The 13,613-nt window shown below is 42.0% G+C and overlaps 1 long non-coding RNA gene across 1 annotated transcript; it reads right to left on the bottom strand.

Annotated features, from left to right (window-relative positions):
- Positions 1–1,907: 1,907 nt before the first annotated feature.
- LOC137148081 (uncharacterized) lies at positions 1,908–12,826 on the bottom strand. The gene is made up of 3 exons (XR_010918434.1): positions 12,627–12,826; positions 5,425–5,459; positions 1,908–3,925 (listed from the first exon to the last, which is right to left on the bottom strand). It is a non-coding gene; the product is annotated as an uncharacterized lncRNA (long non-coding RNA).
- Between the last annotated feature and the right edge of the window lie 787 nt (positions 12,827–13,613).

Here is a 13,613-nt window from a genome sequence, read left to right as displayed (position 1 = left end):
AAGGCTGGCTACATGCAAGCAATATGCAGAATGGCTCTAGCCAGTGTCTGAGCCATGACAATAGTGCTCGGTCTCTGAAATCTTTCTCTCCCCGCCATAGGGAAAAATCTTACCAGTGAAATAGTTCAGTGAAAACATGGGGAAGAGGGCCTTTCACACTCCATCTTTTTTTCAAATCTCCTATATTTCTATAGTAGCTTGTCAAATCATTGGCCAGGTAAAAATGAGCTGGAAAAACCTTACTCTTGCCAAACTCTGAGTTTCAGCTTGTGTGTTTCTCTTAGCAATTGCTGCTGATGTCCTTCAGGCTGAAGCTGGACCAAAGAAATTTTTGAATTTCAAAATTTCAGTGAAAAATACTGTTGAAATTTTGAATTTCAGTGAAAAGAAGGGGATAAATTTAGTTGAAATTTTTGTGAGTTATTTACTTGTTGCTAACTACACTTAAGGCCTAAAAGAACACAGGAATCTGCAGCATTTGCTTTCCTTACATCATTTTATGTACTGGTGAGCTGATCAGCTCATTTAGAGGAAAGCACAGAATCTCGTATTGTGAGTTAATCTTAGCAGATAGATAAAGGAGGAAAACATTTTTCAGCTATTTTGTTCAAAATGTTTGCTATGTTGTTGAAGTCAATGGAGGGTTTGCCTGAGTAAGGACTGCTGCATTTGGCCCAGGATATTTGGTATTTTAATAGGGGAGGATCCATATGCAAACCCCGAATTTGAACAGCTCTGAACTTGGAAAACCAAATATGGATTCAGCTCAGAAACTCACAACTACCTTCTGTCTGTATAATGGGCTGAACCAAATGCTCAGATCTCAGCATAATGTGGTTTAGATGAAATTACGATAAAGTGAGTATAAAACTGGTTGAAAGATTGTATTCCAAGAGTAGTTATCAATGGTTTGCTATCAACCTGGGAGGATATATCTACTGCAGTTTCACAGGGGTCTCTTCTGGGTCTGGTACGAGTCAATATTTTCATTAATGACTTGAATAATGGAGTGGAGAGTATGCTTATAAAATTTGCGGATGACTCCAAACTGGGAGGAGTTGCCAACACTTTGGAGGACAGGATTAGAATTCAAATAACCTTGACAAATTGGAGAATTGGCCTGAAGGCAAAAAATGAAAGTTGTAAAGATAAATATAAAATACAACACTTTTAGGACGGAAAAATCAAATGCTTGACTACAAACTGGGAAATTAGCTAGGTGGTAGTACTACTAAAAAGGATCTGGGGTTATAGTGGATCACAAACTGAATATGAGTCAACAATGTGATGCAGTTGCAAAAATAGTCTAATATAATTTTGGGGTGTATTAACAGGATTGTCGTATGTAAGACAAGGAAGGTAGTTGTCCCAGTCTACTCAGCATTGGCAAGGCCGCAGCTGGAGGATGGTTTCCAGTTCTGGGTGCCACACTTTAAGACAAATATGGACAACTTAGAGAGAGTCAAGAGGAAAGCAACAAAAGTGATAAAAGTTTTAGAAAACCTGACCTATGAGCAAAGGTTAAAAAAGCTGGGTATGTTTAGTCTTAAGAAAAAAAGACTGAAGGGGAACCAGTTAACAGTCTTCAAACATGTTAAGGGCCATGGCCTAAATGTAGTTCATTCTCCCTTAATGCAGAAGGAAGGAGTAGATGACTTTTCAAGGTCTCTTTTAGCCCTATATTTCTATGATTATTTCTAAATTCATACCCCACTCTAAATTTCATAGCTCTGGCCATCATCTCTACATGTTTGGCTCCAAAAGGGTTTGGATTGATTTATTGAACAAGCATTCCAGATCACCTTTAGTGGCATGTAACAAAGAGATAGGTGAAAGACAGGCAACGAAAGAGGTGGGGTCACAGAAAGAGAAATTACGTTCCAGTTTTTTGTTACCTTCTTCTTCGTATTCCTCTGCATTGAAATAAAAAAAAAAAAAAGCAGCAAAATGAACAACAAGGCTGAGCATTCCAACACATAGACCGCAAAAGGTGACATGATGATAAGAAGCCAGTGACAACAAAGAGCCCTGTCCTTATAAAAAACATAACGATTTCCAAGTTGCTTGGTGTAATCGTATTAAGAATCCATGGGCAAGTTAGAAAAATAACCACTTTATCAAGAGGGTGATTGCACTGAGCTTATTGCACTCAGCTTAACTAAAACTTCATGAGCAAGTTGTAATGGAAAGGTCTGATTCTAATCCAGCTCACCCTGATGTAAATCAGGAGCAGCTCCAAAGTAATCAATACTAGTATAAAATTGTTGCGAACAAGAGCAGAATCAGGTCCAGGAAATTCTGGTTCTGTCTGAGTTCACAGAACTCCACCCACCAACATTTTCCAGCAGGTATAAAGTTGCATGTATTATGTCATCAGAACAAAACTTTGATGGGCTTCTCATACTCTGATATCAGACTCTGTAGGTAGGTGGTTGTGGAATCAGTGGCTTCATATACATACCATGTATACAAGTGACACGTGCAGAATCATTTCAATGACTGCAATGATTCTGTCATTGGATCTGACAGCAACAACCAGCTCAAGAGGATATACAGTAGTAGAGATCCCCAGTGAGACTAAGTGAAAGTACCAAGTTTGGGTTTTTCAACTGAGTATTCTCCTGAATTGCAGCTATTAGTAAAAGGCAGGTTATGCCTGCGTGAAGAAAAATGATGGCTAAACTGCTCCAAAAGGTGATTAAATGGCTATGAAATTTCATGCTAGGAACAGTTTTGCTCAGCTAGGGCCCGATCCAAAACCCACTGGAGTCAATGGGAGGCTTCCATTGACTTCAGTGAGCTTCAGATGTAGCCCTGATTGAAATTTTGGCATATTGCCTCAGTTTGAAGGGGAAAGTCTGCTGCAGTGAAAAACTGATGTGTTACCTAACTCAAATAATAGAGAAAAAGGAACATAATTGATGAACTCAGGCCCACATTTAATGTAACATTTCACAGCAGTGAGCAAAGTCAGGACCACTAACCAATGTCATGTATGTAATACGTACGATGGTGGCACCATCTACATGAACAAACATTCAGCCAAATGTCGTAACAAACGTACAGTGTATTTCACCTCATAGATGCACATATTCTGAGAGAGCTCCTGTGTTTGAATCTATGACCTCAGACAGGAAGAGGGACACAAGACAGATGGCTTCTGAGAGATCAGTCCAAAACCGACAAAAATAAATACTGAATTAAATGACTTTGAGGGAAGGAGGGAGAATTAAAAAGTGAGAGGGAAGATGGGGGGAAATATTTTATTAAATTTTGTCCTGGCCATTGAGACTTACAAGTACTTTAGCAAGTAAAAACAAAACAGCAACACAGAAGGGTCAATGTAGAAAACGGTATAACAATACAAAAAAAATCAAAATGCACAGGGAATAAAGTTGCAAATAAAAACAATCACCAGCAGATGGCAGCAGCCCTACAAAAATAAAATAAATCCATCCACACCCAACAAAACATGAATCTGCTGCTAACTAGCACATTTAAAGTCTGAATTATATATTCTCCACTGGGTGAATAACAAAGGATTTTATATTTATTATGAGCCAAATTCAAGAGACCTTATTCCACAAACAGCCCCACTAAACTCAACAAGGCCACTTATGGAATTAAAGGCTACTCAATATAAGTGATCAGAGTCTGGGGCTAGTTAGATTAGCTAGATAGATTAGATAGATACCAGCTGGTGTGTATCAGCATCGCTCTAATGAAGTCAAAAAAGTTACATACATGTATTTACACCAGCTGAGAACCTTACCCAGAGTAAATATATATGTATAAGTACGTTTTTAAAAGAAAAATAATATGCAGTAGAAACATAAAATGGAAAAAGGCTGCTTAAAAAATACACCCGGCTGATGTTTAAAGAATTAGAGACAAGGAGATATAAGACTTACCCTCTACCTGATCCCTGTGAAAAGAGAGAGAGAGAGAGAGAGAATTTGATCAAACTGAATTTAGATTTCATCCACTCTACATTAACAATAGGTTAATGTGCTGCTTTAGGCTGTATTTCAGTGAGATGCCACATTTACATTTAAAACACAAGTAGATCTCCCTTCCCTCCCCCAATCCCCATTTGTTTTTAGGTTAATAAAATCACTACATATTTTAAAATACCAATTATGGCCCCAACCTTGCAAAGTCTTACTCATGTGTGTAAACGTACACACACAAATAACCCCAGTCACTCATGTGGGTAAATGTTTGCAGGGGAGTGGGTTGTAGGTAGTAAAAGTTTGCATTGGGTTATTGGCAAAACCCATTTTTCCCAGATCAGCAGTGGCAAGAGCTCCCTAAGTCCTGGGGTCTACAGCACAAGGAGGAGGTTTACTGCTCATTCTCCAGTGCTGCATGGGGTGAAGCAAAAGCTGCTTCATGCTGATTTAGGGTCCTCAATCATCACAACTCAAGTCCGCTGGCCTGACCTGATGTTAGAATCATAGAATCATAGAGTTGGAAGGGACCTCAGGAGGTCATGTAGTCCAACCCCCTGCTCAAAGCAGGACTAACCTCAGCTAAATAATCCCAGGGAGGGTTTTGTCAAGCCGCAGCTTAAAAACCTCTAAACATGGAGATTCCACCACCTCCCTAGGTAACCCATTCCAGTGCTTCACCACCCTCCTAGTGAAAAACTTTTTCCTAATGTCCAACCTAGATCTCCCCCACTGCAACTTGAGACCGTTGCTCCTTGTTCTGTCATCTGCCACCACCGAGAACAGCCTAGCCCCATCCTCCCTGGAACCCCCTTTCAGGTAGTTAAAGGCTGCTATCAAATGTCCCATCATTCTTCTCTTCTGCAGACTAAACAAGCCTAGTTCTCTCAGCCTCTCCTCATAAGTCCTGTGCTCCAGTCCCCTAATCATTTTTGTTGCCCTCCGCTGGACTCTCTCCAACTTCTCCACATCCGTTTTGTAGTGGGGGGCTCAAAACTGGACACAATACTCGAAATGCGGCCTCACCAATGCCGAATAGAGGGGAATAATCACTTCCTGCGATCTCTCTCCCCATAATGCAACCCTATCTGGGGGCACATTGTAAGGTCTAACTTCTGTTTAATAGGAAACTTCCATCCACTATGACCCTGGTTCACCCCCTCCATATACATCGGTTGCTACGTTCTGAAACAGCACCAGTTTCCACTGATTTGTGTTGCTGCTCCAGATTTACCCTGGTAGGAAAGTTTGGGGCAGGCAAAGGCTGGGGGAAGCGAAGGCTGCGTTTGGACTCTTGGTGCATCATCAAGTGCTCACTGAAGTCAGTCAAGCTCTTTCCATTGACTTCAATGGACAGCTCTTGGCTCTTGTAAGCATGGGGTCCAGTCTTTTGCCTTCACACGGAAACCCCCAGATTGGCTTGAAATGGCCCAGCTGAACAGATTAACATGCAGACAGATTTCTTTCTACTTACACTTCCTCGGTGTCAGACATGTTGCCGGTGGGTTTCTAGAAGAAGGCGGAAATCAAGAGGCAAGTTATTAGTAACAGGGTCTCCTAAAAATGCCAAAACAGAAGCAGTTGGGCTGACGTTTGAAGCTGAAAAGAAAGACATTTGATGCCTTAGAGAGTAACAAATCCCCACCACCACTACCATTCTTGGAACTATAGAGGCTTGTGCTGGTCAGACCAAATGAGAGGGAGAGAGGAAAGGAAAAGTAAGTCAGCTAAAAAGATACAGCCCTTTAGCTTTGTACCAAAGCTAATGAGCATGGATGCAAGGAGCGGCAAAGAGTTCAGGTTGGGATCTGGGTTTGCATTTCAAACATCAGAGGTGTTTGGAAACAGGTCCATCCCCACTGGCCAGCTGTAATCTAGTCCCGATTCTTCTCTCACAGCTGTGTGACACTGGTGTCACTCCAAAGAGTTCAATGAATTTTATAAGTAGAGTAGGTAAAAGGACAACCAGAGCCAAGCATGTATGGGAGCTGGTAGAATAATGTAAAAAAAATATTGGCAGTAAGCTAGTTGATTGTTGATGCCAAAAAACTGTCAAATAAATTAAGGCCCTACTTGAACTGCGGGATTATTGTCAAATAATTGCAGCTGAGTTGTGGACAAGACATGGAAAATCTTGGAAAAGTAACAATGGACCTTTATTAATTGCAGCAATTTTTAAATTTTTTTTAATTGTTTAAGAAAAATTCGCTCGAACAATATAAACACTCAAGTATTACGTTATGCCTGCTAATTTTTTTTTTTTTTTTTTGGATAACCAGACATTTTGCTGCAACTATCTTACAATTGTTAATGTGTGGGGCCAACAACCTGAGCCCCAGCCACTATCAGCTCAGATAAATGGGGTTCTATTGTACAAATGGGGGGAAAGCGTGTGTTGCAAACCTCAAAATGTTTGCAAAATTGTGGACTATGCAAAGTAAGCTAATTAAAATAAAATCTGTGGTGGAAACCTAATATTGTGGGAGCCACAATTTTCACACTCTCTCACAGTAAGTAGGGCCTTAATTATTGAATGAATAGTACCAGCTTTGAAAATGTAATTGAATCATGTGAAAAATTATCCACTGACTAACTTGGGGTATGGAAACTTGCCTGATTCTTAGAAGAGAGGGCTTGATCAGTATTATTTGGCTGGTTGTAGTATTTATTGCAGCTGAGACTCACATCATACGATAGATACTGAAACAAGTCTATGTTACTTGTATGATCTCCATCACTTCAGTATTTGAGCGCCTCACCCTCTTTAATGTGTGTGTCCTCACAACACACTTGTGAGGTTGGCAAATGCTGTTATCCCCATTTTACAAATGGAGAACAGAGGCACAGAGAGACAGTGATTTGCTTAACACCACCCAAGAAGTCTGCAGCAGAGCAGGGAATTGAACTTGGGTTTCCTGAGTCCGAGGCTAGCACTATAACCAATGGACAGAGGTAGATGTAGTGTAGGGAGTAGAGTCCTGAAAAATTAAGGGGTCAGACCAGATGGCTCAGCTGATCTTTTCTAGCCCTCAAATCTGCTGTGTAAATCAGTATAGTTCCATTGAGTTCCAATTTACACCGGCAGAGGATCTGGCCCTATAGTCCTGTGATTTACCAGAGAGGATGACTTAGCTGGCATTTCCTGTGAACACTGCAGAACTATTAATTCCACACCCTGCTCTCCGGAGAGAGAGGCAGATGAAAAGATGGCTATTTTAAAGGAATTAGCTGCCTCGAAGTGGTGGGGGGAGGGAATAGGAGCTCCGGAGGGTAGGGATCCTTCACTCAACCTTCCTCTAAGTCCGGGATGGGTCTTAAATTAGAAAACAAGACTTCTTCGCACGGAGAAACCCAAACCATGACTTTCATGACTTCATTACTTAGCCGACATATGAGAGGAGTCTTGAAGGAGCAGGCGGACTGATTTACGTCCAAGAGGAACAACTGCAGCTCAGAAGGTTTCTATTTCAGATGAGTATAATAATCCCATAGGCACTAGCCCTGCCGTATAAGGGATCCTGTCCAGTTCCCAACAATAACATTGGACAGCATGAGTAAACACCTAAAAAGACTTAAAATGTATATATTCTGGTCAGGAATGCTCTGCCTGTTCATTTACTCCTTTATCGCCTTTCCATCATCCAAACACGTCTTGAAAGTTGTAGCGGCCAGGTACCTTTTGTGGCTGTATATATCAGTACTAGAGATTGGTTTTATAAACTCAGGTCTGGTTCCAGCTCCCCCAAGAAACAAGGAACCAGGATTCTAATCTATTGTTCATCTGTATAATAGGGGTAATCATATTTATTTTCTCCTACCCCTCATCTATTTAGATTACAAACTCTTCAGGGCAGGGACTGTCTCTTATTATGTATTTGAACAGTGGCTAACAAAATGGGAGATTTCAGTTTGGGCTTCCAGGCACTACCATAATACAAATAATTAATAAATAATAAGTACCATACTTTATAGAGTGGGGCAGCAGAGCCATTACAGAGCAAATCCTGCCATGAGCCAGGGGAATGCCCTAGAAGACCAACTATCGGCCCTTTCCAATCTAGATGATCCTGTAAGGGTTTGTGGGAATTTTGGACGATCCCCCTCTTTTTCTCTCCCTGCAGTATATATACCTGGATTTCTGTCCTTTAAAGTCTGAAGGTAGCATAGCTTTTTAAAAAAACTTTGAACTAATTTCTCCCCTCGCTCTTGCCAATCCAATTTCAGTGGAGTCAACGGACTTGCAGTAGTGTATTTGGGGGACTGAGGCCTAGACAGGTCTTGATGCACATTTATATTGTGAGTATTTAAGGGCTCACACTTTTTTGTGATCAAATCCAGGGTAGCTACACAGTGCAGTGCATGCTATCCTGCTTTAAAGACCTGAACCAAAACCCACTGAAATCAATGGGATTCTTTGGGACACAAAGTGAGTCTTTTAACGATTCTCAGAATGAGCTCATCCTGTTGACATTTCGCTGTTCTCTTCCTTTAAGGACATCTCGATGAGGTGTGGGCATATCAGGTTTTCCCACAAATTCTTCCATACTTGTTGACAGTCTGAGAAAACCAGTGGGATTCTACAAGGCACCCATTAGCATGCTATAAAATATGATGAGGCTGTGAGATCTTCTGAGCAGGGCCCACATCTTTGTATCTGTTTGTACAATGCCTTGCACAGTGAGGGCCCACTCCGGATGGGGCTTCTGGGAAGTAGGCAAAATTAGTAAATAGATACATTAATAATAATAATAGTTAGTAATACAAAGAAGAAGGCAAACAATATGCAGAGATGGGCCAGAATCAATAAAAAGAAGGCTCCAGATCCCCAAATTCCCAGACTCTGATTTACAAAATCCAAGCCTAGATCAGGAACTAAAGTTTGCAAATGGCCTTTAGGTTTATAATGGGCCAAAAAAATCCACAAAAACCCTGGCTCCAAATACTCCCTAGTCTTATGATGTTCAGAATCTGTAATAGAATTTTTCCATCTTGTGCCCCTCCCCAGTTATTCTAGCCTTTATTTTTAATGACTGTTCTTATTGAGGGGTTGGGGTTAGAGTGTGTCTCACTGGAATGGAGATCCATTGTTTTACTGATGAAGACCAATAATACTTGACAAAAGCACTTTGGCATGGCAATCTCTGCCAAACACAACATCAGGTTTATTCATTCCAACAAAGAGTTGATATGTAGTGCCTGCTCCTGAGATCTTGCCCAGGCAGCCCGCCCCGCACAGTGAGGCTAATCAAGCTCTTGCCTGAGAAAGGACAGCACGACTGGACCCTTAATAGCTCTCAATGAGTAGGGGGCCTTATCTAGTTTCAATTAAAGTCAGTGGCAAAACTTCCATTGGTTATAATGGGAGCCAAAATCACTTTATTCGACTGGCTTCATTGCATTATTCATGTAGTTACTTCATGTGTTCAAACAATGAATAAATGAAACTTTGCTTACACTCAATTGGAAATAAATAAATACAACAAAATACAAATAGCAATATTTTGTGCAGCTGAGGCCTGATCCAAAGCTCATGGAAGTCAATGGAAAGACTCCAGTTGGCTTTGGATCAGGCCCCTAGTAGAGACACCTTTTGTCATCACAGATATTACAAAGCAAAAACTACCAATAATTTAGACTTAGTTCCTGAGACAGGAACTGTCTTTTATTTTATACCTGTACAGTGTCCAGCAACATGGGCCCTGAACTTGACTGAGGTTTATGGGTTAATAATTTATTTATTATTATTATTATTATTGATGCCCACTATTTGAACCAAATCTAAACATATGCAAAAAATATTGGCTTGACTGATCATCAGTCTGCCTTCTAAACCCCAGTTTTGTCAATGCCAAGGTTTATTTTCCATATTTAATTCAAGAGCGTAAGACCTACATTGTTTCCTTTTTAAGTTTAAGATTTTCAGGGCTTGATATTTGGGGCCTCCAGAAATTAAACTAAAAATATACGTGCTTCATTCACCATTCAAAAAGCAGAAGAAGCAAATGAGTATATTTATTTCATACCATATATGAATGATGCCCCATAAATTATTATGGGGTCAATGTAAAGGGTAAATATTCTGTTCCTAGTCATATTAAGGTAGACCATAATTCTGTCCAGCAAACTTGTCTATGTGTCTTGCTCTGAACTATATGTTCCATTTGGTCCAAATCAGTTCCTTCTTGGCATAAAGAACACAGCTACCATCTCCTAGGGAGCATCTTAACAGCTGAGAATGTACCCATCTGCCAGCTGACAGATTGAATTCACTCCCTTGCTCTTCAGAGGCCATCTATGAAAATAAACCTCTTATCAATCATTCTCTCTCCTTATCCAGACACTGCCTGCCATACAAGGGATGTAAGGTAGCGAGATTATTAAAAAAGGAGGGAGGAAGAAAATGCACATGCATCAAAGAGCAGACCTGGCAGGAATGGCAGGAATAGCTGTCAGGTGAGATGTCTGGGTACAATCTATCAAGCAGCAGATGGGTATAGTTCCCTGGCAGGAACTCCTGTAAATCTGACACATCTAATAACATTTTCTATGTATATCCTCCATTCCCTCCCTCCCCTTCCCCCTTTGGTGGAATTCTTCCTCCCTGAACTATTCACTGTTTTGGAAGATAAAAGTGATTCTATTTTGGGGGCCAGAAACCAACACCCAAAGTGAAAACTGCATCCTGTTCACTCTTAACACAGTAATTTATTACTTGTAGTGCTGTAGCACCTAGGAAATCCATTCATGGACAAGCATCCCATTGTGCTAGGCACTGTAGAAACACAGAACAAAATGACACTCCCTGCCCCCAAAGAGCTTACAGTATCAGTAATCATAATCCTATCCATTTGTGCCTGTGGGCTCTCTGACTCCAGTGCCAGGGCTTGCTAGGAATAAGATGACTTTAAAAAAGAGAAATGAAACCCCAAACCCACCTTCTTCTCCACTCCTGCGCATGCACCCCTACCTTTGCAACTTGCCTTTGCAACCACCAATCCTTTCACTGTAAGAGGGCTTATCTACCCTGGGCTTTTACACCAGTGCAGCCACACCCAGTGCAAACCACTAATGTAGGACACAGTGCAGCGGTATGAAAGGTGACTTGCACCACTTAGGCTTCCCCCGCTTTGTCACCGACAGTTTAGCACCACACAGCTGCATTCACGCAACACAGCAATCAACACTTTAGCCACTAGCCTCCACCTCAACTTGATCTATGGTGTATGTACTCAGCATGCAAAGGGCAGGCACCCTCTTTGCTGACACCCTCCCTCCCAAGCTTTCAGAGATAATTAGGCCTGGCTGCATAAGGAGAAAAACACACCAGTGAGCCATCTGTAATAATATCCCATCTGACCCTGGGGAGTTGTGAGGAATGCTGAGTAGTCTGCAATACTCACTCACCAAGCAAGCTGTTGAAGAGGGTTGAGAAAGGGGCTCTTGGGCCACACATGAACGCATGGCCTTTTTACAGTTCTCTTCAATTTCAATACACATCTTGGTGTAACCCCTTCCACAAAATGGCACCTGCTAGCCAGTGTGAGCTGACAACTCTTCTGGGATGCTAGAAACTTAGCCCAGTGTCCCCCACCCCCCTTGGTGTCCAAGCTGTCTGTTGGGTTTCTTCTGCTTCCCTACACAGTTACCGAATCACTGCTTACTTACTGCTGTAAGTGATCACCTAGCTGACAGATCCCTGCCAGGACGAGGCATTCTTGTTAGAATTATCTCCATGGAGGGCAGAAAGAACACATAAAGAAATCTTCTCTTTGTAGCACCTCCCATCTTAGTCCTCTTTTCTGAACTATCTTGATTTTGACACTCTCCTGTTTGCCCCTAGAAACAACTCAGCACTACACACCAGGAGGTCAGATCTCAGAGAGATAGCTACTGTAGTTCATGGCATTTTGAGCTAATAACAAAAAAATCTCATAGTGCTACTTTTAATTTAACCCATCTTCATTCCCCAGCTCCAAAACAGACACGCATTTTTTTAACAGATGAGGAGGGGCTCCTTCATTTTTTTCTCTCACACTCCCTTTTCTCCTTTAAAAATGAATACTAGGCTTATCCAAGCAATAAGCTGCTTCATCCTTTTACAGTTACCCTTCCTGCCTTTGGACATCTTCCTGAGGTGTACCAATACTCAACACGTCTTCTTCATGTAACCCTCTCCCCCAGCCTCAGCCCTTTGCTTTCTTGCAGGGTTGGGTTCAAAACAAAACTCCTGGCAGTGCTTTAAACAGTCAGCTCATCCCAGGCTTTACAAAGCGTGTTTGGCACATGTACTTTTTGCTTCATCACTTCAATATTCATGACAACCTCAAGGTCATGGGAGGTGCCATGTCACTTAGTTCTCATCCACAGGGCCTTGGGCTTTGGTGCGGATTTTCCCCGATCCATAGGAATCTCTACTATATATCAGACAATTCAGATCTTCATGAACATTCTTAAGCCTCCAACAAGGTCAACAAATCCCCCTCTGAGTAGGTAAGAAAAAGAATAGGTCCATTTCTCTCCACAGCACCTTCATCTGAGTGCCGGAGGTCTGAGACTCAGTCTTATTCATGAGCAAGAGTCATGGCCCCCCTGGTTTTCCCCATTTAGACTGAGGGCCCTGTCTGCTGTCCCCTCTCCACTCACACAGACATGTCCCCCACCTAATCTCCTTCTTACCTGAGAGGGGGAAGCTGAGAGAAGTGGTGAGTTCCCTGCCGAATGGGACGGGCTGCAGGATCTGCAAACGTTCCAAGGTAATTAAGTCCTCATGTTATAGTGACATTTGATCTTCTGGAGAAGCCGATTGGCCACCAGGCCCACAATGTCAGCCTGGGAAGGAGCAAGGGAGTGGGAGGAGGAGGAGGAGAAGGGGAGAAAAACTCATACCAAGTATAGGAGCAGCTGGAGGAATTGAGTAGATTATGCTAAGATGGGAGGGACATGTTTGGAGAAAAAAACCTGGAGGCTTATGTTTCTATATTTATAACCCAACCAGACAAGCAAAATTTAAAGAGGGGTATCCAAGGCAAAGAAGCTACAGGCTCTCCTGTATGCACTGGAGTGTGGTTCTCATAGAAACCCAGAGCTATTTTGCGCATGGTATTTAAAAGAAGTCAGTCATGGCCCCTCGTTCTTGCAATCTCAACAGCTATTCCCACAGCAATATCCGCCGCTCTAGTTCTAGGCCGGGCAGAGACTCTCTCTGTTGCTAGGCTAAGGGTTTAAAAGACTTGGGCTCTACCGTGCAATTGGGAGTCAGGAAGAAAAAGCAGACAGACCCCCTTTTTCAGCTTGTTACTCCTCCTATTTCCACCAGCAGGAACTCAGTGGAGTGACCCTGGTGTGTAATAGATCAGAAGCGTGATGTGAGTGTGTGTGTGTGTGTGTGTGCACGAGCATGCATGCATATGCGCACACCACTGAGGGTTGAAAGAAATGAGCAGAAGTTTTAAGCAGGCTCTAGGGACATGCCAAGGAGGAGTACGATCTTTTTATAATGCAGCGAGGACGGTTGTTTGAACATCTCCAGGAGATGCATTTCAAGTCCCTTTCATAGCAATAAGAAGAGGCTTTGTAAAAAAAGGGCTTCTCCCGCTATAAATGATTGAAGCGTGCCAGGCTGATCACTGCACCCAGATCTGTGAAGGTGAAAGGGAATCAGGG

Source organism: Emydura macquarii, unplaced genomic scaffold (genome assembly GCF_026122565.2).
Source record: "Emydura macquarii macquarii isolate MOO-44397 ecotype Brisbane River unplaced genomic scaffold, CSIRO-AGI_Emac_v2 contig_587, whole genome shotgun sequence".
Taxonomy (NCBI): Eukaryota; Metazoa; Chordata; order Testudines; family Chelidae; genus Emydura; species Emydura macquarii.
This window is presented reverse-complemented; position numbering and strand designations above follow the sequence as displayed.